The sequence below is a fragment of the Triturus cristatus genome, chromosome 3_2 (assembly GCF_964204655.1).
Source record: "Triturus cristatus chromosome 3_2, aTriCri1.1, whole genome shotgun sequence".
NCBI classification, from domain to species: domain Eukaryota; kingdom Metazoa; phylum Chordata; class Amphibia; order Caudata; family Salamandridae; genus Triturus; species Triturus cristatus.
This window is the reverse complement of record NC_140584.1, coordinates 115,855,129-115,880,227: the sequence shown is the minus strand read 5'-3', so window position 1 is coordinate 115,880,227 and position 25,099 is coordinate 115,855,129. Positions and strand designations below refer to the sequence as shown.

General features: G+C 48.4%; 1 long non-coding RNA gene across 2 annotated transcripts in view; it reads right to left on the bottom strand.

The window, feature by feature from the left end:
* LOC146856884 (uncharacterized) overlaps window positions 1-25,099 on the bottom strand; it is a 166,089-nt gene that overhangs the window by 50,005 nt on the left and 90,985 nt on the right. The window contains exons 5-6 of one of the 2 annotated variants that reach the window (XR_014979512.1): window positions 10,307-10,414; window positions 2,549-3,004 (exon numbers count right to left, since the gene is read on the bottom strand). This is a non-coding gene — a long non-coding RNA (uncharacterized LOC146856884). Of the gene's footprint in view, window positions 1-2,548; window positions 3,005-10,306; window positions 10,415-25,099 lie in introns of those variants that run through there. The other variant, XR_014979513.1, reaches the window with a different exon arrangement.

Sequence of the window (25,099 nt, the reverse complement as noted above, 5' to 3'; positions counted from 1 at the left end):
ACTTGATTAAATGTTGCACGTAGGGGACAGGATGTGGTGTTACTTCCAGGGCTGCAGACTTTGCAACTGGGGAACCAGGTTGGAGTGTCTGCTTCAGCTCAACATTCTGTGATTCTGGTCAAATCACTTAATCTCCCCATGTCTACAACCAAAATGAATTTGATTTTGTGTGATGTAACCAATGCTCATGTAAAGAACTCCAATACCTGACAAGTCTGCACTATATAAAACTGTAAAAACACAAAAAATAAGTGTCTTGCACACTTCTGTCATTGGGCTACGTGTGGGCTACATCTGGGTGATATTTGTTCTGCATTTGGGTTATTTTGTCACTGGTGGCCATCTTGGGAGATTTGTTTGCTATGAAGTTTCCTAATTTCCTCATTTACTGCAGTCTCCTCAGTAGGAAATGCTTTCAGTTTTTTACTTTGATTCCATCAGGAAGGTATTCAGATATGTCACACATTTGCCATAAATTCTGAATGTTAGCACTCTAGTTGCTCATTAGATCACTGTAGTAAAGCTACTGCTCACCACGGAAGTCTGCTGCTGGTATTAAAAGTGCCCGTTTCAGTCTGCATGTCGGAATCTTTTAATGAAATAGAAGAGGATTTGAGAGGTCACTCAAAATGTGCCCTAATCTTTCTTTCTTCAGCACTAATCATAATTTCTATGGCAAAATGAACCCCCTCATTTTGTTCCTTTGCAAATTAAATTAAATGTTTTAAGAGTTACCACTTTATTCCAATCAAGATGGCTTCAGGTGTGCCATACGTTTGTCATAAGTAAGACTGTTAGCGCTCTAGTTGTTCTTTAGAACACTCTGGGAAGCTGCAGTAGAACACAAAGGAATCAACTGAGAGTCTCTGCCCTTGTTGAATGTACATGTTTTACTGAGAATGTCAGACTGCATTCTCACATGACTGAGAAAGATAATGTGAATTTACAGAAAATATGCTCTCAGTTTAGCTTATAGATCACCTTCCAAACCTCTGTGGGAAAAGCATGTGAAAATAGTTTTCTCTCAAACATGATTCATGATATCACAGCAGGCGGCTTTTTCACATGGTAAAATCACCTTAGAACACACCACAATTCCTAAAATGAGTATGGTACCATCAACAAATGATTTATAATGTAACTAAAGTCTTAAAACCTTCTATTAACTGCAATGCTTTTTAATGAGGTGCTATCATGTATATTGGTCCGAAGACGGCTGCCAACACTTCTTGGATGAAGTGCTGACAGCCAATCAGATCTCACGATGAGATGTGTGATTAGGCTCCGCCCAGATATATATATGATTTTGATTTTAAGCAAAAGGCACGACTCTGAACCAAGGTCTACCTCTCTGCCAAATTTGGTGTAATTCCGTACAGCAGTTCGGGCTGTAGCTACGGCTAAAGGTCCTATGGGAAATTGCATGGGGGAAACACGTTTTGGGACCCCCCTTTTTTCTCAGCCCCCGCTAAACGTATCATCCCGAGACTTTCAGGATAGGAGCGGACCGGAGCTGGCCAAAAGTTTTGAAAATTTTGCGAAGATTCGTCAACGGGCGACAAAGTTATTCCAAATAGAATGTTGCGGATTTCCTATGGAAAATAGGTCCTAACTATAACTACCTACTGGCGATCGCCAGTAGGTAATATATATATTTTGTCGGCCACACTGGCAACAGATTAGATAGCCCAGTGCCCACCCATGCTTAGTAGTATTTGCTATTCTCTTTTTTTCCATAGAAACATAATTATATTATTAACCCATTATTAATTATTCATTGCCGTCAAGGATTTCATCCGTCCAGCACTAGAGGTAACGCTTTTACACTTCATAGGTCGAGTCCACTACTTCAGTTTGTTGGAACTTGTACTAGGCTATCCCTGCCACCATTATGTTTTATTTTACTTTAGCATTAATAATATCAATATAATTCATCATCACTTTCTTCTTGTTTGGCAGTCTTCTTGTGTACTTACTACTTACTGTACATCTACTACTCGTTCCCCAATCTCACGCAGGTGAATGAATTGTCTCATTTTCTTTTTTTGCAAATGCAACTGTCTACTACTACTCCCACCACCCACCATGGCACCTTAGGAAACCAAACCATCACCATGCAGCCATTGCTTCGGCAACACATCAATCACAGGTAAGAAAAGAAGTGTGGGGGAGTCAATAATGTATATCCTATGGAAATTAATTAATTCACACACCCACATCCTTCCAAGTACTTACTACAAACGGATTTTAGTTGCAGAATGCATAGATTAAGATGAGAGACTGACAGTAGTAGAACAAGTGAGGGTTCTGCATCTATCTGTGTGTTACACTATTGGCAGATTTCAAAAAATGGCTGTGGCCCTGCAGCAAAAGGAGGAAACAAAAACAAACAAGGTAACGTAAAAGAGTAACCAACCACCCCCCCCCCCCAGAAAAGATTTGCATCATATCATACGTATTGGAAAACTATAAATTATTTATTATGGTAAGAAATATAAACTATAAGAAAAACACACAACACCTGACCCACCCATCTCCCTAACCCCAACCAATGTCCAGAAAATTAAATAAATGTCCTAGTTGTTTCAAGAGAAAGTAAACCCCAACGTTCCCCAACTAGTCCCAACATCCCACCCAACAAAAAAAAAGATGAAAAAAAGGGCAAGAGTCAAATAAGACTGAGGTCGGTGGGGGTGCCTTCTTTTCTTTAGGACCTCCTCCATCTGGGCCTCAAGGGCGTGGAGCACACGGCGCCAAAAGGTCCTGTAGGAACAACAAGGGCGTGTAGCAGTAGATGTTGCCAATGGTGATGGGCAGCGGGCGGCAGCCAGACCCCCGCGCCGATGCACGGGGAGCTGGCTGGGCCGCGGGGCATTGGAGGAAGAAGCTGCTGCCTCCTCCTCCGCCAGGACAACCAGCCGGCGATATTCATCTCGGATGGCCTCCAGCTTCCTTTGCCGGACCCTGGCCGCCAACTCCTGCGTATTGGATTTTGAAGGAGTATCTATATCAAGAAAGAAAAAAAAAAAAGAATTGTTGTAACCATACTCTTAGCAAAACATTAACAAACACTAAATTAAATTACAGTCCACACAAATATTATAGTGGCACAATAGTAGCAGTAGCACTAGCAGCTGTTGCATCCTCCTCTCCTCCACACTTCCTTACTCTGCCCCTAAGATTTTGATGTGATGATTATACTTTCAGGCACTATGTATGGAGTAGAGTAGAAGTATTTTTTCTTGTAGGCATGCCAGCTCAGTCAGCTTGTACCCTAGACAGACGTAATCGTCTTGCAAACTCATGTACTTTACTACTGTCTGCATGTGGGGCAGCTGTACTACACAATTATATATTTCCATTACGGCCATACTCTGTTAAATCAATGGCAAATACTCAGACACTTTCACTCTGACTGCACTACCGAAATAAGGAACATGATGATGGTTAATGATCATATGCTTATGGATGATGAGAAACGGCGGCACGACATCATTTCACTCACGTCACGTGAGGATGACACACTGAGGGATTTGTAAGTACTAGTTACCAATTATCATGCAGCCGAGAGGCGGCTGACACAGGGAGGGGACTGGAGCGGAAGTGGGCCTCGGAGTCAGAGGGAGGCGATTATGGGTAGGGTAAATATTTAGTCATGCACAATATATATATTGTGCTGGCAAACTACTGTGAGTTAAGGGAGTATTCCATTCTGAATTACAAGTACAACCTCAAACCTTTGAATCAAAAAGCTTGCAAAACAAACAGTGCTTTTTCTTCCCAGGGCTTGTTGAACAAGTTACTTACCTTCGGTAACGATGTATCTGTAAGAAACATTAGTTAGTTAGATTCCTCACCTTAGAATATCCCCAGGCGTCAGACTGGATCCGGAAGATTTTTCGTCAGCAATACCCCTTGCGCGTCGCTAGGCGTCGTCTGCGGCTCCGCGTCCGTCGTCGGCGTCGTGCGCCGGGATGACGTCGGAGTACTTAGACGCCGCCCTCGCGCGCTGACGTCAGTTCTTGTACATAGCCTTCCTCGCCAGGAACGCAGAGCCATGCAAAGACCGACACTGGTGCCAAAAATAAAATCTAGGGGCCTGAAAAGGAGAACCTTAACCCTAGATGTCAGTTCGCAGAAACGGGGAGGATGGGTGGGTCGGTGAGGAATCTAACTAACTAATGTTTCTTACAGATACATCGTTACCGAAGGTAAGTAACTTGTTCATCTGAAAGAAACACGTTAGTTAGATTCCTCACCTTAGAATAGATACCCAAGCAATACCATCCCCGGTGGTGGGTCTGCGAACCAAGATCACACCAGAAAGTCCTGGAGGACAGAACGGCCAAAGAAGCCATCCCTCCGGACTTGGCTATCAAGGCAATAATGCCTGGCAAACGTGTGTAGCGAAGCCCACGTTGCCGCCTGACAGATGTCCTGCAAAGGGACTCCCCGTCCCAAGGCAGTAGTAGCCGCTGTGGCCCGAGTAGAGTGGGCGCGCAGCCCAACAGGAGGGTCCTTTTTAGCCAAGGAATAGCAAATTTTGATACACAAAACGACCCACCGAGAGATGGTCCGTTTGTGCACAGCTTTCCCCTTCTTAGCACCCACGTATCCAACGAAAAGTTGGTCGTCCACCCGGAACTGCTTAGTGCGGTCCAAATAAAAGGAGAGCGCACGTTTTGGGTCCAGACGGTGGAGCCTCTCTTCCTCTTTGGAAGGATGCGGAGGCGGAAAGAAGGTGGGCAAGGTGACAGACTGCCCAAGATGAAATGGAGTCACCACTTTCGGAAGAAAGGAGGGACGAGGCCGAAGGACAACCTTGTCCGGATGAACAGACAGAAAAGGAGGCTTTGAAGATAAAGCCTGGAGCTCACTCACCCGTCTAGCCGAGGTGATGGCTACCAGAAAAGCAGTCTTAAGAGTCAGAAGACGAAGAGGACAATTGTGAAGAGGCTCGAAGGGAGCGCACATCAAGAATGTCAAGACCAGATTCAAGTCCCACTGAGGCATTACAAAAGGGACAGGAGGGAACGTGTGAGTAATGCCTTTTAGAAAGCGTGTAACCACAGGGGACTTGAAAAGAGAAGGCTGATCAGGAAGCCGCAGGAAGGCAGAGATGGCAGCAAGATAACCTTTCAGGGAGCCCAGGGCAGAGCCCTGCCGGGCCAGAGAAAGAAGAAAGAGGAGAACCTCAGAAAGAGGGGCGGAAAGGGGATCCACAGCCTTTGCTGTGCACCATGCCACAAATTTGTTCCACCGGCAGGCGTATACCGACTTTGTGGAGGGACGCCTGGCTGCCAGAATGATATCACAGACTTCAGGAGGCAAGTCAAATGGCATCAACTGTCGCCGCTCAATCTCCACACATGGAGGTGGAGGCTGGACAGGTTCGGGTGGAGGACCGTCCCCTGCTGCTGCGACAGAAGATCCTCCCAAAGGGGCAGACGTATCGGGGGATCGGTCAACATACTGAGTAGCTCGGGATACCAGTATCTTCGTGCCCAATCCGGAGCCACCAAGATGACTTGGGCCCGGTCGTGCCTGATCTTCTTCAGCACTCTGGGCAGAAGTGGTATAGGCGGAAAGGCGTACAACAGACCGCAACTCCACTCGCGACGAAAAGCGTCGCCGAGCGAGTGCCGCCTTGGAAATTCCAACGCGCAGAACTGCTGACATTGCGCATTCTCGTCGGTGGCGAATAGATCTAACCAAGGCTCTCCCCACTGCTGAAAGAGACCTTGCGCCACTTCGGAGTTCAGACGCCATTCGTGATCCATAATGCACCGGCGGCTGAGTTCGTCTGCTCTGGCGTTCAGAGAGCCCGCCAGATGTTGAACCACTAGGGTGACACCCTGGTGTTCCAGCCATGTCCAGAGGCGCAGAGCCTCCTGACAAAGGGTCCACGACCCCACCCCGCCCTGTTTGTTGCAATACCACATGGCGGTGGTGTTGTCCGTGAACACCTGCACGACACTTCCCCTGACAGAGGGAAGGAAGGCTTTCAGTGCAAGCCGGATCGCTCTCAACTCCAACAGGTTGATGTGGAGACGAGACTCCGCCGGAGACCAGAGGCCTCTGATCTCCGCCTCTCCCATATGGCCACCCCATCCCAGGAGGGACGCATCCGTCACTACGACATGCTCCGGTCGGGGAAGGGAGAGGCTCTTGCCCTTGACCCAATCGCGGTCCGTGAGCCACCACTGCAACTGTTGTGCAGTGCCCTCCGAGATCAAGACATGGTCGGACAGGTTGCCGTGATGCTGGGCCCACTGAAACTTCAGGTCCCACTGCAGAGCCCGCATGCGCCGCCTGGCGTGATGCACTAGTAGGATGCAGGAGGCCATCAGCCCCAGAAGCCGCAACACTAGCCTGACCGAAACCCGGGACAGAGGCCGAAAGATGGGAATCAGGGCCTGTATATCCCGGACCCGCTGTTCCGGTGGATGGACCCGGAACTGCGCCGAATCGAGAACCGCTCCGATGAAGAGGAGCTTCTGAGAGGGACTCAGGTGGGACTTCGGCACGTTGATGGAAAACCCCAGCAAATGCAGGAGATCCGCCGTAGTCTGGAGGTGGGAAACGACTGCCTGGGGCGAGCCCGCCTTCAACAACCAGTCGTCGAGATAGGGGAAGACTGGAACCCCTGATCTGCGCAGATGAGCTGCGACCACCGCCATCACTTTCGTGAACACCCGAGGGGCACTGGTGAGGCCGAAGGGGAGCACGGTAAACTGAAAGTGCTCTGGGCCCACCGTGAACCGCAGGTAACGCCGGTGGGCCGGCAGGACGGGGATATGGAAATATGCGTCCTGCAAGTCCAACGCTACCATCCAGTCTCCGGGGTCTAGGGCAGCTAGAACCTTAGCCAACGTTAGCATCTTGAACCTTTCCTTTCGGAGGAAGGCATTGACGTTCCGGAGGTCCAAGATAGGGCGTAGGCCCCCTTTGCCCTTCTTGGGAACCAGAAAGTAGTGGGAATAACAACCACGACCTACTTCTGGACTCGGAACGCGCTCGATGGCCCCCTTGGCCAAGAGGGCCGAAACTTCCTCGCGGAGAAGATTCAAATGATCCCCCGAGATACGGTGGTGCTGCGGTGGCATGGCTGGAGGGGTCGTCTCGAAGGGGAGGGAGTAGCCCCTTCGGACGATTTGCAGCACCCACCTGTCCGATGTAATGGACCGCCAGTGGAGCAGGTGATGGCGAACTCTGCCGCCCACTGGCGTGGAATGGGCCTGAAAGCTCGGACTAGGAGGGCTTTGAGGCGGATGCTGCCGGGGTGGAGGTGGGCTGACCACTTCGTCCTCCAGTTCCGCCACGGCGGAAACCACGTCCGCGACCGCGCGCAGGTTGGTTCTGCGGCTGGTGGCTTTGCTTTGCGGACGCGAGGAGGCGCCCCTTCCTTGGCCACGAAAGGGGCGAAAAGCGGAGGCGTGCGCCCGCGGAGCCGAGAGGCCCAAGGACTTGGCCGTAGCCCGGGAGTCCTTGAAGCGGTTCAGCGCACTGTCCGCCTTCTCACCAAACAGGCGAGTGCCATCAAAGGGCATGTCCATGAGGGTGTTCTGGACATCCCCGGAAAATGACGTGGACCGCATCCAGGCGTGGCGGCGGAGCGCCACCGTGGTGGAAATCGCCCTACCCAGCGAGTCCGTGGTGTCAAGCCCACAGCATATGGCGTGCCGTGCTGCATCCCTCCCATCGGCCAAAGCCTGGGTAAGGCGTGTCCGGACCTCCTCCGGACACAGGGGCAGCACGTCCTCCACCGTATCCCACAGAGAGTGGGAATAACGGTCCAAGAGACAAGCGGTGTTCAAAGACCGCAGGCCCAAACTAAGGGACGAGAACAGTTTCTTGCCAAACTGCTCGAGTCTCTTGGAATCCCGGTCCGGCGGAGCGGTCGGGAAGGAGGATTGGGAGGTAGAGGCCTGGATAACCAGACTCTCGGGGGTGGGGTGTTGGGACAGGAAACTGGGGTCGCCCGGAGCAGGGCGGTGGCGCCTGGCAACGTTCCTATCCACAGGAGGAACTGTGGAGGGCTTGGACCAGGTGCCCTGCAGAACGTCAGTGAGGGCCTCATTGAACGGCAGCAGAGGCTCAGTGGAGCTTGCCGCGGTTTGAAGCACCTCAGTGAGGATGTTAGTCCTCACAGCCACGGCAGGCAGCTCGAGCCCAAGGGCTGCGGCCGCCTTGCGCAGCACCACAGAAAATGCTGCACCCTCCTCCGAAGCCACAGTCGGAGGAGAAGTGAATCCAGTGTCCGGCGAGGTGTCCAGCCCACTGGCCTCCCCCAGTTCATCTGCCCAGTCCTGTGAAAGCTGTGACTGAACAGCCAGAGGGTCCTCGAACCCCTCCCAGTCGCCCCCGTCTTCCGATTCCTGATAGACAGGAGGAATGATCGGAGCCGGACTGTAGAGATGATAGGTCTCAAGTGGCGCCGGCCGCGGCGTCGGTCGACGCCGTTGCGGCGTCGGGTCCGGAATAGGGCTAAACTGGGGTTGGACGCCGTCCGGAGTCGGCGTCGGCGGCGCCGGAGGAGTAGGCGTCGGCGGCGGCGTCGGTGGTTCATTCGCCGGCGCCGGTGGAGGAGTGATTAGGTTAACCGGCGTCGACGGGGGCCCAGGCATGGGCCCCGCGGGGACCTGCGGCGTCGAGACCGGAGTCGTCGACGGCGGCGCCGGGGCCGGAGCCGCCGGCAGGCAAGGTCGCCCAGTCGAGCCCGCGGGGCCCGAAGGCGCGCCAGCGGGCATCGACGGCGGGGCCAGTCTCCTCATGGCCGAGAGGTAGGCACTGATCTCCGCCGACGTCGCGTTAGTCCCAGGGACCGGAGGGTGTGGGGACGGACGCGGCGCCTGCGGAGCCGCTGGAGCCGCGGGGGTGGAACCACCCTGACCCTCGGCCGAGTCGCGCGACCGGCGAGGGGAGTCCGAAGAGCGATGTCGCCGCTTGGACTTCTTAGAACGTTTGGACTTACCCGACGACTTGGAGCCGGACGATCGGTGGTGGCGTCGGCTAGGGCTCCGTGAGCGATCCTTGGACCTCCTCCTGGACCGGGATCGCGCACGACGCAGAGCCGAGTGGCGAAGCTCGAGAAGCTTGCGGGACTGCTCCCGCCTAGCCTTCGAAGTCAGGGCCTGGCAATCTGAGCACGACTCCGCGTCGTGGTCGGGGCCTAAACAGTAAAGGCACCGGCGGTGGTGATCGGTCACCGACATCAGTCGATGGCAATCCTCGCAAGCCTTGAACCCAGGCATCCTACCGGCACCAGATGTCGACAGACAAGGATCAAAAATGATCAAAAAAGATTTAGTCAAAAAAGACTAAAAGGGGTAGCTCTCCCGGATCTGCGCTTACTGGCGCGGAAAAAAGAAGAACTGACGTCAGCGCGCGAGGGCGGCGTCTAAGTACTCCGACGACGTCATCCCGGCGCACGACGCCGACGACGGACGCGGAGCCGCAGACGACGCCTAGCGACGCGCAAGGGGTATTGCTGACGAAAAATCTTCCGGATCCAGTCTGACGCCTGGGGATATTCTAAGGTGAGGAATCTAACTAACGTGTTTCTTTCAGATTTTTCATTTACATTCAGTGCATTCCTCTATTATTTGATTCATATATTCTACACCCTTGGCTTTGCTACTCTGGCATGGTTTTATTTTTTTTTACATTCTCTTCATCCAGTCTGACTCTGTTTTCACCTACAATGATACCATCCAGGCATCCATCCATCCAAACATGGCTATCATCAATCATCATAAACCGGCTTTCATCGACAACAACATACATTTTAGATATAAAACCAACCACCACCCATGCCATGCATCACCTTGCTTGCCTTAGAGTTTGAACCCTCAAACCCCCCCCCCCCCCCCACCCCCCGAGGATTCCTTTCACCCAGTTTCGCTCACCGGGACAGGCATCCCTTCTGCTTTATCTTTCACCTTTTCCACCTATCCTTCAAATACCCATGCATCCTATCCCTATCATCTTCATCTGCCACCTATGCATCCCGGGGCCCCTTCCTTCACCCACGAATCCTTCTCTGCCAGTCATACATGTCGTCTGACTGTTTGTCTTTATCATAAAACTGCCTTTGCTGAGTTGAAGATAGAATATGTCATTAGTTACTCAACCCCGCAGCTAATGCTAATGTTTAAGTAAAGGCCAGGGTGTCTTCTTCAACTGTTCAGTGTTCTCACAAGCAACAACTTAGCCTCAGCAGAAGTACAGTGTACTACTAGTACTGAGTGTACACCCTTGCAGCAAGTGTATTCATCATTCTCAATAAGTAAGAAATATGACTTACCACTGCCCGCCACTGCTTCTGGCTCACCCCCTGTGGCTGCCACATCCGCTCCCTCTGGAGTGACATGGTGGCCCTCACCGCTGGCCCTGGAGCTGGTGGTCGGTACACCTGGAAAAAACATTTACGCCTCCCCTATTTATTTTTTTACTTAGCAAGATTGAAAATACATAATTAATAATACATATACACCACACACAGACAGTATGTCCTATCAAAAATGACTAAATATTATCCGGTTGGGCATTTTGTTGGTGACAATTATTTAAAAGCCTCTTAAGAAGAGGACAACTCATAGGACTGGACTCAGTAGTGCATCTCATTTTTTGAAAAGTAGAAAGAGTGGCCAACTGGGCGGACATGAGGTCTCTCTTAGTTGGAATATGGTGCTACTAGTAGTAGTGAGTCCTTACTAGTACTGGTAGTAGCCTAGGACAAATGGGTTCTCTGGGTCTTACAATACCACTACTAGGCAATCCACATAAGGGGAGAGAGAAATGAGAGAGGGTCCAGTTTTACCATAGAACAAATGCCCTGGGCCATCCTTATCACTCAGCCAGTATGAACCCCTACGTAGGCCCTGCTGTCTTTTTCTGTAGGCCTTTTGCTAAATTGACCATAGTTCTGCACCCATTTAACTGAACGGCAGGCTCTAGGCCTGTCTGACTAGAAATCCCAGCCAGCTTCTCTCTGAGGCATACTACTACAGGCTGGGTAGGTCCCACCCTTTCCATATGCGCAAAGTTCACTGTCGCAAAGTTCACTGCGTCTCTCTCTCTCTCTCTCTAGCCTGTCGAAATATAGCCCACCACATCCTGGGTACGTCTGTCTATGAGAACAGGGAAGTTCCCACCACAAGAACATAGGACCAGGATGATGGATGTGGCAACCAGGATATAAATATATATATATATATATATATATATATATATATATATTATCTACTGGCGGTCGCCAGTAGATAGTTATAGTTAGGACCGTGTTTCCATAGGAAATCCGCAACATTCTATTTGGAATAACTTTGGCGCCGGTTGACGAATCCTCGCGAAATTTTCAAAATAGGTGGGGCGCTCCGCTCCGCTCCTACCCTGAAAGTCTCGGGGGATTTGTCAAGCGGGGGCTGAGAAAAAAGGGGGGTCCCAAACGCGTTTTCCTCATGCAATTTTCCATAGGGATCTTTAGTCCAAGGTACAGCCCGAACGGCTGAACAGAATTACTTGAAATTTGGCAGAGAGGTAGTCCTCAGCTCAGGGAAGTGCCTTTTGCAGGTCTGATGTCAATCTTTTCAGTAGTTCCTGAGAAAATTAGAGTTAAAAAGATAGATATATCTGGGCGGAGCCTAACCACACATCTCATCGTGAGATCTGATTGGCTGTCAGCACTTCATCCAAGAAGTGTTGGCAGCCATCTTGGGACCAATATACATGATAGCACCTCATTAAAAAGCATTGCAGTTAATAGAAGGTTTTAAGACTTTAGTTACATCATAAATCATTTGTTGATGGTACCATACTCATTTTAGGAATTGTAGTATGTTCTAAGGTGATTTCACCATGTGAAAAAGCCTTCTGCTGGGATATCATGATTGAGAGAAAAATATTTTCTCATGCTTTTCCTACAGAGGTTTGGAAGGTGATCTATAAGCTGAACTGAGAGCTTATTTTCTGTAAATTCACATTATCTTTCTCAGTCATGTGAGAATGAAGTCTGACATTCTCAGTAAAAACATGTACATCCAACAAGGGCAGAGACTGTCAGTTGATTCCTTTGTGTTCTACTGCAGATTCCCAGAGTGTTCCAAAGAACAACTAGAGCGCTAACAGTCCTACTTATGATAAACGTATGGCACACCTGAAGCCATCTTGCTTGGATTAAAGTGGTAACTCTTAAAACATTTAATTTAAAAAGGAACAAAATGAGGGGGTTCATTTTTCCATAACAAGTATGATTAGTGCTGCAGATAGAAAAACTAGGGCACATTTTTACTTCTGAAATCCTCTTTTATTTCATTAAAAAATTCTGACATGCAGACTGAAACATGCACTTTCAATACCAGCAGCAGTTTTCCCTGGTGAGTAGTAGCTTTACTACAGTGATCTAATGAGCAAAAAGAGTGCTAACTTTCTGAATTTATGGCAAATGTGTGACACATCTGAATGCCTTCTTGATAGAATCAAAGTAAAAAACTGAAAGTATTTCCTACTGAGGAGACTGCAGTAAATGAGGAAATTAGGAAACTTCATAACAAATAAGTCTCTTAAGATGGCCACCAGAGACAAAAGAGCCCAAATGTAGCCCAAATATCACCAGATGTAGCCCAAGTATAGCCCAATGACAGAATGTCCCAGAGTGTTCTTAAAAACAACTAGAGCGCTTACTGTCTTCATTATGACAAAAGTATGGCACACCTGAAGCCATCTTGATAGGAATAAACTGGTAACACTTAAAACATTTAATTTAAAAAGGAACACAAAGAGGGGATTCATTTTGCCATAGAAATTATGATTAATGCTGAAGAAAGAAAATGAGGGCACATTTTGAGTGACTTCTCAAATCCTCTTCTATTTCATTAAAAAATTCTGACATGCAGACTGAAACATGCACTTTTAATACCAGGAGCAGACTTCCATGGTGAACAGTAGTTTTACTACAGTGATCTAATGAGCAACTAGAGTGCTAACTTTCAGAATTTATGGCAAATGTGTGACATATCTGAATACCTTCATGAAGGAATCAAAGTAAAAAACTGAAAGCATTTCCTACTGAGGAGACTGCAGTACATGAGGAAATTAGGAAACTTCATAACAAATAAATCTCCCAAGATGGCCACCGGAGACAAAAGAGCCCAAATGTAGCCCAAAATCACCCAGATGTTGCCCAAATATAGCGCAATGACAGAAGTGTGCAAAACACTTATTATTTTGTGTTTTTGCAGTGTTATATAGTGCAGACTTGTCAGGTATTGGAGTGCGTTACATGAGCATTGGTTACATCACATAAGAACAAATTCATTTTGGTTGTAGACATGGGGAGACTAAGTGATTTGACCAAAATCACAGAATGTCGAGCTGAAGCAGAAACTCCAACCTGGTTCCCCAGTTGCAAAGTCTGCAGTTCTGGAAGTAACACCACATCCTCTCCCCTAAGTGCAACATTTAATCAAGTGGTCAACTGGATAAAAAAACATAAAGATAACAAATAATTTAAAAGTGCTTTGTCGCTATTTGAAAACTCAGAAAATATGTCCTTATTTTAGTCTTTTAGAGCACTAATCATAATTTTGATGCCAATAAGACCCTCTCATATATGTAATTTCTAAAGGAAATGCTCTTGGTATTACAGTTTTGATTACATCAAGATGACGTCAGGCGTTCCACACTTTTGTAATAAATATAGAATGTTAGCAATCTAGTTGTTCATTAGGATACTGTTGAGAGGCAGAGGCCAGGGGCACGGACTCTGAAAATTGAAGGCAGGTAGGAGGGTGCAAAGGCAACAATTTAACCACAATGAGCAGGCAGGAAGGGCCGTGGCAGCACAACAGACTATGGAGGGCAGTGGAAAGGGGGGCAGGGGCAACAAACCAACAATACAGGACTTGCAAGAGAGGCTGTGGCAATATAATAGACCATTGTGGGCAGAAGGAAGAGGCAATGGTAGTACAACCATACATGCCAACAGACCCGATTCAGCCAGTAAACGTCCAATGTTTTTAAGCTCAAATGGGCTTTATTTGATCTGTCTCCTGTCTACAATCTCCTCTTTTTCAATGTAACTCAAAGGGGAAAATCAATACCACAGTTTTTTTTCAAAATCTCCCTCTTACCAAGTTCAAAATGTTCGCAAGTATGGTACATTGGATCATGGAAGGAAATGGGGTAGGGACATGGACTTGGATAACAGAGGACAGGAGGGACATGGAGAGGTGCACCAAACTGACCCTGCAGGGCAGGCATCAGGATTTGCAGCAGCACAATACACCACACAGGGCATGCGGGACGGGAGTGCAGCACAACAATCCATAGAAAGCAAGAGGGAGGGGACAGGACCATGCACATGGAAAACAGAGAACAGAGGGGCAAGAGGCAAAGGTAGCTAGCAGAGCCGAAATGGACAAACAGGAGGGAAAGCTGCAGCATAACAGACCATAAAGGGCAGGAGGGACGGATCAGGGGCATTACAATGGAACAGACAAGCCAGGAGGGAGGGAGTAGGGGTCTGCACATGTAAAAAGAGGGCTGGGGGCAAGGGGGCAGGGCAGGAGCAGCAAGATAGCCATGGAGGTCAGGCAGGATGGGCACTAGAAGCAAGACACACCATGAAGAGCAACAGTGAGACTGTGATGGCATACACACAGACCATGGAGGGAAGGTGGAAGGTGGGAGGGGGTCAGGGGCAGCTAACTGACCACACAGGGAAGGTGGGAGGGGCCATGGCAGCACAGAAGACCATGCATGGAAAGTGGGAGGGTTAGTGGCAGCACAATGGCTATGATGGGCAAGAAGGAGGGTGCAGGGGCATGCACAAAGGACGAGGGAGGATAGAAGGGAGGGTCAGGACCTGTGCACAGACAAGAAAGTTCAGGGGAAGGGGCCTCACAACAGACCGCACGGGGCAGGCAGGAGGAGCAGTTGCAGCACAACAGACCAGGGAGGGCAGAAGGGTGTGGCAGTACAATGGACCATGTAGGACAGGCGGTAGAGGATAGGGGCATGGCATGTGGACAGGCAGGGTGAAGTGGCAGGGACAGGTTACAGTCATCTGACAATGCTAGGCAGGTGGGAGGGGAGTGGCAGCTCAACAGAACACTCAGAGTAGATAGCAGTGGCAGGTCCATGGAACATGGTGGGCAAAAAGGATGGAGCAGGGGCATGCACAAAGACATCGGAGGGCAGGGGGAAGGAGAATAGGGGCAGCAAGCTAGGCACAGAGTTTAAGCAGGAGGTCAATGATGGGGCATAGAATTGGGCAATGGAGGGCAGGAGGAGGGGACTGGTACATCATACTAAATTGAGGGCAGTGGCAGCACATCAGACCATGCATGGCAGGAGGGAGGAGGCTAGTCCATGTATTCACACAACAGAGATTAGGGAGGAGGGGGATGGGGCAGCAAGCTAACTGTTCAGAGAAGGCGGGTATTAGGAACTTTATTGTTTTTAAAATGTGTGTCTGTGCGAACTACTTAAAATATGAACAAGTATGCAGCATAATCTCACTTTTATTCAGGAAGAAGAGGACGTTTGTGACTGTGACTCCGGGCTCACTTGGCAGAAACACCCCCTGACCCTCCACCCCCTATCGCAAAATCTAATGCCCGTGAAAAGGGTAGGTGAACACAGTGTTATATAGAACATAGTCCTGAGAGCACGATTGAAAATGAAAACTAGATATAGTGTATGGTATAAACTATGCACCAAAAAGTGTGATATAAGATGAACCGGGCGTGAAATATAATATGCAATACATTGTGCGCAATGACAGATTCATTGGAGAGCGCAAGATAGCACAGGCACTAGCACGTGCTATGCGATGTGCGCCTTGGAGTGTAATATGCACAGGGCAGTGTTGTGTAACCTAACTAGTCTCTAAAGTTGTAATATAAAATATGTGCTGGGGAGTGTAACGTTGCATATGCACTGTGACAAAGATATGGATCCCAGATTGTAATATGTATGGCATAGCACTGTGCGTCATAACATAGGCATCGAGGAAGGCACGTTAGATGGGGTAATATAACCCGTGCGAAGACAAGTGTGGCATGACATATTCACGGGGTGGTGTTACAGTGCACATGGGCTAGAGAGTGTCATAGCATATGCACTAGCTGGTGGAATACAACACAGAGGTGTGTGGCACTCGGCAGGCAATGGTGGGTGTAACACAGCATTGGGCTCTGCCAGGAGCGCACTGTGACTCTCAAGTGATGTTCGTCCCCTTTCCAGAGAGTAAAATAAAAAGTATTACACATCCGGCAGTGGATGTGTGTTTTATTAACCGTGAGGGGGGTTTCTTACATAGTTTTGGTCGAATTTTTGTTGAATCCCCTTTGAATGGCTTGGTGTGCATGTGTATTAAATGTGCCCGTCAATAGCTACCCATGTTTGTATAAATAAACGACAAGGGTGTCTACCGGGATTAGGCACGGTAGGGCATCAGACATGTCAGAGCTTCACTAGTGGTGTAAATACATTCCACGTGGATTCATTGTATGCATAGTCGCCTTTTAATGAATACCACTCAAATCGTCATGGTGATAGGTACGTACGGTTTGTCCAGCATGTCCTAGGTGTGTCTATAAATATATATATTTTTTAAAAATAATAAAAAAGTGGCCGGCCCTGGGAATTGGGGTCAAAAAATATAATTAGGAGACAGGCCCTGGGGGATGGGGTCATCAGGGCCAATAAATTAGAATAAGAAGGAGAACCACACAGCCCCCCTTCTTAAAAAGTTAAAATAAATAAAAGACTGGCATTGTGCCGGAGGCCACGCCCCCTCCTTGCAGCACTCTGCAAACACGCCCCCTGGTGAGTTGTAAGTTGGGGAATTAATTCCTCTTCAATACTGAAGGTCCCTGAGGGCCACCTAGCCCAACAGGCATCTCCAGTATGCGCCAGGGAGCTGCGCTGCAGACAGGTGTTCTGAGGCCAAGCCCCTTTTTACACCTCTCTGCAACGCAGCTCTGTGGCGCTTACTGGAGGTACCTAGTGGTCTAGTTGGACCCTTAGGATTCAAGGGGACTTAATCTCTCAACTGAGAACAGCCACAGGGCACGTTTACACAGTGGTGAAGGGAGGGGACGGGGCCTGAGGTGACGTGTGCAAACACGTACTATGGCACGTTTTAAATTGGGGATATAATTTCCCTTCAATACTGAGGGCCCCTGGGGGCTAACTAGCCCACCAAGTGCTTCCAGTAAGCGCCATTGAGCTGCATTGCAGAGAGGTGGTCCAGGCTGTGCCACTTTTTACACCTCTCTGCAACGCAGCTCTGTGGCACTTACTGGAGGTACCTAGTGGGCTAGGTGGACCCTAGGGACCCTCAGGATTCAAATGAACTTAATCTCCCAACTAAAAACGGACACAGGGCGTGTTTACACAGTGGTGAAGGGAGGGGACGGGGACTGAGTTAACGTGTGCAAAAACGCCCTGTGGCCTGTTTTAAGAGGTAGTTTTAATCCCCCTGCCCTATTATATACTAGGGGCTTACAGAGGAGGTCATGCTAATCACAGGGGGACCCCAACGCATAATGTTCCCTAGTGTATGTAGGTGTTTTCACTGTATTCTAAGTGTCTTTTAACATAGCACTGGCTCTAGGACTGGTTAGTCAGACTCAGTTACCACCAGTATCTGTCTGAAAAAGTTGAGGGTACAGGATGATTTTGCAACAAGGATTCTTTCTGCTCTTCTTTTTGTTCTTTCTGCACGTTATCCTTCTTTCTGCACTTTTCTTCGTCTTTGAGGACTTCTGTTGCTTCTTTCTGCACCTCTTTTTTTTCTTTCTGTGCATTTTTTCTTCTTTCTTCACATGTCCTATCTCTGTAGGCATAGTTAGAAATTAGCATTTAAAAAACCTTTGAAATTCACTGAAAAAACCATAGGTTTCAGGGGTGTTATAGTTAGCTGGACTTTTCACTTGTACAAAACCATTGAAATTCCCCCGTTATAGTTAGTTCAGCTAACTATAACTCGCGCGCCCGCAATGCACTGCTGATGACGTCACATATTACATCACTCATGACATGGTCAGTGACATCACTCATGACATCACTGATGACATCTCAAATGACATCCCGCGAGTTATAGTTAGCTGAACTAACTATAACGGGGGAATTTCAATGGTTTTGTACAAGTGAAAAGTCCAGCTAACTATAACACCCCTGAAACCTATGGTTTTTTCAGTGAATATATATATATATATATATATACTTTATTCCTTTACATTAAATTTTTTCTGCTTGCCCTATGCAACTTAAGACGAGCGCTTGGCATGGGAACATATGCTTTCACCTAGTCTGTGTTCCACATTTAGTAGGATAAGTACAACACTTCTGATAAATGTGCAACCCGCGGGCGTAATTGCCGTAGGTGGCACTGACGTTGCAGTAGGCACTTTTGCTTCAGATCCTAGCATTAAAAGGTATAAAAGTAAAGCCCACGGGGTTCTTGTCGGACTACCTCCCTGTCTGTATGTAGGTGACAGACTGTGTGGGTTTTCCCCAAGAGCTCTTGATATCATTAAAATACATTTATTTTTCATTTACTTGGTGTGTGTGTGTGTGTGTGTATATATATATATATATATATATAAAATGATATTTGCTGCATTCTTTTTAAACTGATGCTCTCTTATTTTTAGGATTCAATATTTACATTGCAATTGTAAAAGTGTTTTCTCTTATGTTCAAACGTGTATATTTTCGGCATTTTAAACCAAATGTGTTTTGCATTTTGAGGACATCTCTTGATCCAAATTGTTTTTCTTATTGCATCTACAAATGTGTCTGAGGTTTTAATCTGTACACCTTATGTAGCATTTTACTGAAGTGTCTTTCTTCTAACTATTTAAATGCCTTCTGAGTCCTATTGAAAATCATATAAAAGTGCCTTCTGGTAAGTGTGGCTCTCTGTGAATGTGAGGTCACTTTATTTTGTATTTTAATGCCTTTTTCTTGAAGCTGCGCCTTCTAAATAAATGTGTTAAACCTGTTGGCTTAGTTTCCATGACTCACACATTTGTTTCCTTCAATTTAGTATGAGCGTTCCTGTGCACCCCACCTCAAGTTAACTTGCCCCTAGAACGCTCCCCCGAACGTTTGGTGACCCCAATGTGATTTGCAGCTCCGGCTGACAGGAGACCACTGTGACCGCGGGCGCAGACTAACCTTCATGCCTCTTTCCTGACTGAACCACAGAGAACAGCGCTTGGGTAAGTTTATTTTGGCTACCTGATGTGCTGTGTCTGGGAGCAGTGGTTAAAGGCACTGTTGGAAACTGCCCTTTTTGCAGGGTTACCCCCAAACTTTTTGCTTCTTCCTCCTTTATTTTTTCTGACCCATGGTTGTTGGCAATAGGACTCTGGGCACTTTACCACTGCTGATCAGTGCTAAAGTGCATATGCTCTCTGTATAAATTGTTATATTGATTTGTTATCCATGATTGGTATATTTGTTTCACCTGTTAGCCCCTAGTAAAGTGCACTGCGTGTGCCAGGGCTGGTGATTCAAATGCTACTAGTGGGCTGCAGCACTGATTGTGCCACCCACAGGAGTAGCGCTAAAATGATGTCTTAGGCCTGCTTGCAGTGCCTCTGTGCAGTCCAGGACTGCCATGTCGACCTGGCCAGTGCACCCACTGACCAGGCCTTATCCTTCCCTTTCTATACATGTCAGGCATCCCTATGGTGGCCCTAGGTACCCCCCTGGGCTGGGTGCAGTGTATCTGAAAGGTAGGGCATGTACTGAGGTGTTTAACATGCCCTGGTAGTGAATTACAGCCATTTTCGTTTTTCACTGCTGAGAGGCTATCTTGCCCATAGGATAGAATGGGGAAGGCTGTTTACATGCCTATCTTCCCATAAGGGCGAGATAGAAAATCCAAGTTTGTTATCTCTGTGTTCAGAATTTAATTATACATCTTTTTAGCAAGATGGTTTTTAAATTCACTGTGTGAGAATGGCACTTTTTAGAAAGTAGCTATTCTCCTGTTTAACCTGCCTGTGTGCTGGTTGGCTGACTGGTGTCATGTGATGGGCCAGGTGGCTCCAGGAGCCTGGATGAGTCAGCAGCAGGGTGAATAGGGAGATCTGCTTTAGATGGGTGGGAGGAGTAGTCCCTGGGTTTGAATAGGGCTGCCCCTGCCAGCACAAAGCTGGCTCCACCCCCTGCTGGCCAGGCTGAGGACTCTGCCTCTGCTGGCACAAAGAAGGCTCCACCTCCTGCTGAGCGTCTAACGACCCTGCCCCTCACTCTGAAAGGAACCAGGTGCTCCAGAGCAGAGCACACCCAGGAACCGGTTTGAGCAGGGAAACCCCCCCCCCACTGAAACACAGAGAGACAAAGACTTGGAGGGGTACAAGAAGAGGACCCCAGACACCTAAACTTTAGATCACTTTGGAACTAAGAAGAAACCTCTGCCAAGGAGAAAGCTGAAAAGAACTGAAGAGGAGAAGACTGCCTGCTTGCTGTTTTGCTTTGCTGCCAAGGAGAGGGGAAGGACTTTGCTGTGTCCCCTTCTTTTGATTCTGATCTCCAAGGGCCTGAGAAGAGCTGGCTCCCTGTTAAGAAGTCCCAGGAACAAAAGGACTTCACCACCAGCTCCCCTGGAACTCTGCTGAAGGAGTTCTGACCTGCCTTGGAGTGCTTGCCCAGTCTTGGGGCCTCAGGAGGTCGTTTTGCTGTGTTTTGGGAGCTGGGAAGCAAAAGCGTGAAAAAGAGTAACTGGTACCCAACGCATCATCCGATTGCGTGTCGCAAGAACGAGAGTGCGAGGAGAATTTCATCGCGGCGTCATCGCAGCACCCGGAGTCCCCGCATCGCCGAGTGCGTCGAGCATCGTCCCGGTGCGAGAAGATTCCTGACGCTGCGAGGGTCGTCGCAGAACCAGTTTGCGGGCCGCACCACTGCCGGTGCGTGAAAGTATCCAGTCGCTGCGTGCGTCGATGCAGAGTCCCGTTCCGTGGCGCATCGAGAGTTGCGGCGCCGGAAGTCAACGCTGCGCCGCGCATCGTGCCACATCGAAGAGTGTCGCATCGAACCTGTGCGTGAAGCTTCCCCCTAAGAAACCTACGCAACGAAAGCCAAAGTCATCGCATCCTCCCCCTACAGATCGGAGCCGGCGCATCCACCTCTGCTGCGTGAAGCAGGGCTGCTGCAAAGCCTCCCCAGGACCTCAGGAGTATCGCATCGCCTTTGCCATCTTCCTTGTGATAGCTTTTGGGAACCTTATCGCAACTACAGGTACTGTTGGGCACGAGAGTGTCGCATTTTGTGCATTGAGAGTCGCATTGTGCAGGACACTGACTTTTACATCCTGGAGTACTTTCTGCAAACTCTTGAACTATCTTTAAAGTAACCTTTTGAATTATATGTTGGTTTGTCTGTAGTATTTGGTCTTGTGAAGTTTTTAGTAAAGATACCTTATATTTCTAAAACTGGTGTGGAGTAAATCTGTGGTGTTTTCACTGTGTTACTGTGAGTGTTGGTACAAATACTTTACACATTGCCTTTGATAGCCTAGACTGCTCAGGCCAAGCTACCTAGAGGGTGAGCAGGGGTTATCTTAACAGTGTATCCCCCTTTCCCTGACTAGAAGCAAGGGTCCCTACTTGGACAGAGGTACCTACCCTGCCAACTAGAGACCCCCAGATCTAACAGGCACTCTTGGGACATCTGTGTCCGATGTTTCAGTTGCCTGTCTAAGTGGTCTCGCTTATTAAAACAACATTCCCAAGCTAAGGAAACGTGTGCATAGTGGACACGGAGCCAGAAAGTGACGTATGGGGATTCTATGAATTATGGGGTTTTTTAATAAATAGATATAAGTTATTATTTGTGCCTCTCTGAGAGCTAGGGAGGGCCTCCGTCTACTTACAAGGAGAGACAGGGAAGGGAAGACTGTCTTGTGTCTTTCATTGTGGATGTTGGCATTTGTGCCTCTCTGAAAGCCAGGGAGGGTCTCTGCTTAATTAAAAAGATTGACAGGGAAGGGAAGATTGCGTCTGGCATCTTTCAGTGATCAATTGTGGGTTTGTTATAAATATATATAGCTTGTTATTTGTGCCTAGTGCTAGAGAGGGCCTTTGTCTAAGGATTGACAGGGAAGATTGTGTCTGGCATCTTTCAGTGATCATTTTGTTTTATCGTGCCCCTCTGATGCAAGTCAAGGGGACTCTCATTCAATAGTCATGAGAAAGAAGACGAATCCCGTGCCTGCCTAGCTAACAGGTTTACGGTTTCCTCTTGTGTTACCATTTCCTCTTGTGTTGAAGAGAAGAGAGTGGTTTCGCCGGGATGTATAAGAGTAAATATTGTTTTTTTGCTAGCTCTAAGCATTTTTGTGTTCGTTTTTTTTAGTGAAGTATTAAGATAGAAAGCGCTTTATCACCCTCAAGTGGCCAAAGTACGCAATTGTTGTTTAAAAGTGCCAAACATTAAAGCATGTGCATTGTTTCTTTTTATTATAAAGCACATGTACAAAATGTTCGTCAATTGTTATGCACCTTTAAGACTTTGTGTTATTTGTTAGTATTTACTTATGTATATAGGTTTTTTTTGCATTTATTAGGTGTTGCAGCAAAAATATTTGTGATTATTGTATGGGAAGCCGCTGTCTGGCACAGAGGCCGTTCTTTTAGTGAGACCATAATATCTAAGTGCATATAGATTGTCCTCTTAAATTCCTTTTGATTATATATGGAAATATTGATTGTATAAGTACACATGTCAATTCTAAGCTGGCTGGCCTTATACTAACTCCATCATATAAGGGTAAAGGCCCGATAGTTAGTGTTGCTGTGGTCTGTATTACACCTGACACTAGCCTTACAGACCACCGCTAGTTATTGATGCTGTGGTCTGTAGTAGTACACCAGCCCCCTCTCCAGCACTACAGACCCTGCTAGGAAGAAGTAAGTGAACATTTTTGTGCCACTCAGTTTTTCAGAACCTTTTTTGTGCTACAGCTCTGTCAGGACCAATGAATAGAAGTACAAGTTACTTACCTTCGGTAACGATGTATCTGGTAGAGACTATTCTAGCCGCAGATTCCTTAACGTAGAATTATCCCCAGGTGTGAGACTGGATCCGGAAAATTTTGCCACAGCATCTCTGCGCCCTGGGGGCGGTACCACGCGACCCCGCCCTGACGTCGTCCACGGACGTGATGTCAGCGAGATCACATAAGTCCCAACCCGGCGCACTGACGTCAGTGTTCTTCGGAGAACTTTTCCGCGCCACAACGCGTAGCCATTACAAACAAAACTGGGAGAGTATGGGAACAGTGTGCGAAAAATCAGTGAAACAAAAAGGGGGAAAGAACCAATGGTGAGGAACAGCATCATTATGGACAGTGCCAAGCACTGTGTTACTGAAAGGCAGGAAAGGAAAGAGCACAGCACTGCCCGCAAAGCAACTCTGCAAAGCGAAGGCGACATCGTCCCTGAAGGCAGAAAAACATGTGAAAAATGTTGTGGCAGACGACAGAAAGACTGCAACCACAATCTAAAACAGGGAAGGACAACAAGTCCGGAACAGAGGAGTAACAACAACACCCTCAAGGAGCATTGTATCCCCTGGAAAGAGCTAAGGGCTGAGGCACAGTCAAGGGCCCCCAACCCAGAGGAGTCAGAAACCCCAAGCAATGAAAATAGCTGAAGGAGATAAGGAGTAGGCCCCACACTGGTGAACCAAGGTGCAGGGATGCAAAAGTACACAAGAACCTACCGCCCAATCACCACAAAGTAGGAGTGGAACAATTAAACAGAACGAAGCATCCTGCCAGGGAGGAAGTGAAAGAGAGCACCCGCAGAAGACAAAGCTCCCCGGAGGGAGGCGAGTGCAGAAGACCAAGCTGAAGGGACCTCACAGAACGGGGAGGAATGGCGGGTCGTGAAGGAATCTGCCGCCAGAATCTTCTCTACCAGATACATCGTTACCGAAGTTAAGTAAGTTGTACATCTGAGAGACTACTAGCCGCAGATTCCATTACGTAGAATTGATACCCTAGCCATACCCAGAGGGGAGGAGGGTCTGTGGGAGGATCCCAACTGCCTGGAAGAACACAGGGCCCCAACAGGGGACGTGTCACGAGGACAGGAAGAACGGCCCAGTCCCCTCCAAGCAGAAGCAAGCAAGAAGGAAGAGAAGGGGAGGCCAGGAAACCACAAGCCTACCCGAGAGGCAAAGGACGACTGCCAGAAAACCCAGAAGGGCAGAAGGCACCCCGAGAGTACCAGAGGAAGAGAAGAACCCTCAAAGCAGAGGAATGGAGGCAGTGGCTGCCCCAGGAGAACACACACACAGCGAAGGGGACAGCTGAATGGGTGTCTACCCCAAAGCAGGGAACAAGGCTCGAACGGACACACAGTCCAGAAGCGCAGACGTGAGAAAGAAGACACAGACACGCAAAGGTCCAACAAGCAAGGGACAGGAGCACATGCTGTCTCAGCGAGGCCCATGGAGGGGGACCAAAACCACCAAGCGTGCGCAGCAGACAGCTGGCAAATACTATGAAGCAGTAGCTCAGAACAAGTCGAGCGTTAGACAAGGAGCACCACAAGCCCCCAAATAGAAGCGGTGCCAAGCTGAAGAGAAAGAGATACATGCAGTACCGACCGAAAATCGGCAATCAGAACACAGGAGAGCACCAGCAAGTCCCCTCCGAACACACAGTAGACAGGCCCCGGCCGAAACAGCGGAGAACCAGGTGGAAACACCAAGACACGACGCTGTAATCAGCATGACAAAGGTCGGTCCGGCGAACCAGAGGCGAAGAGGGAAGGAGAGAACCTGGATATTGAGCGAGACAAAACCTAGAGCAGCGCAAGCATAAGAAAAGAGAGAGAGAGAGAGAGAGAGAGAGAGAGAAACCGCACCAAGCGGTATACTGTGACGCCAGGAAAACGCTAGGAACCGGAGAAGGTATCCATGCCCGCCCAGCTGAAGACAGGGCTATACAATAGCCAACAAATACCCCACCTAGGGTACGAATCGCCCCTGAACAAAAACACGGAAACACCTCTTAGGGAAACCCGCAGCAGAGGCCACAAACATAAAAGACCTCTGTGAAACACCACAG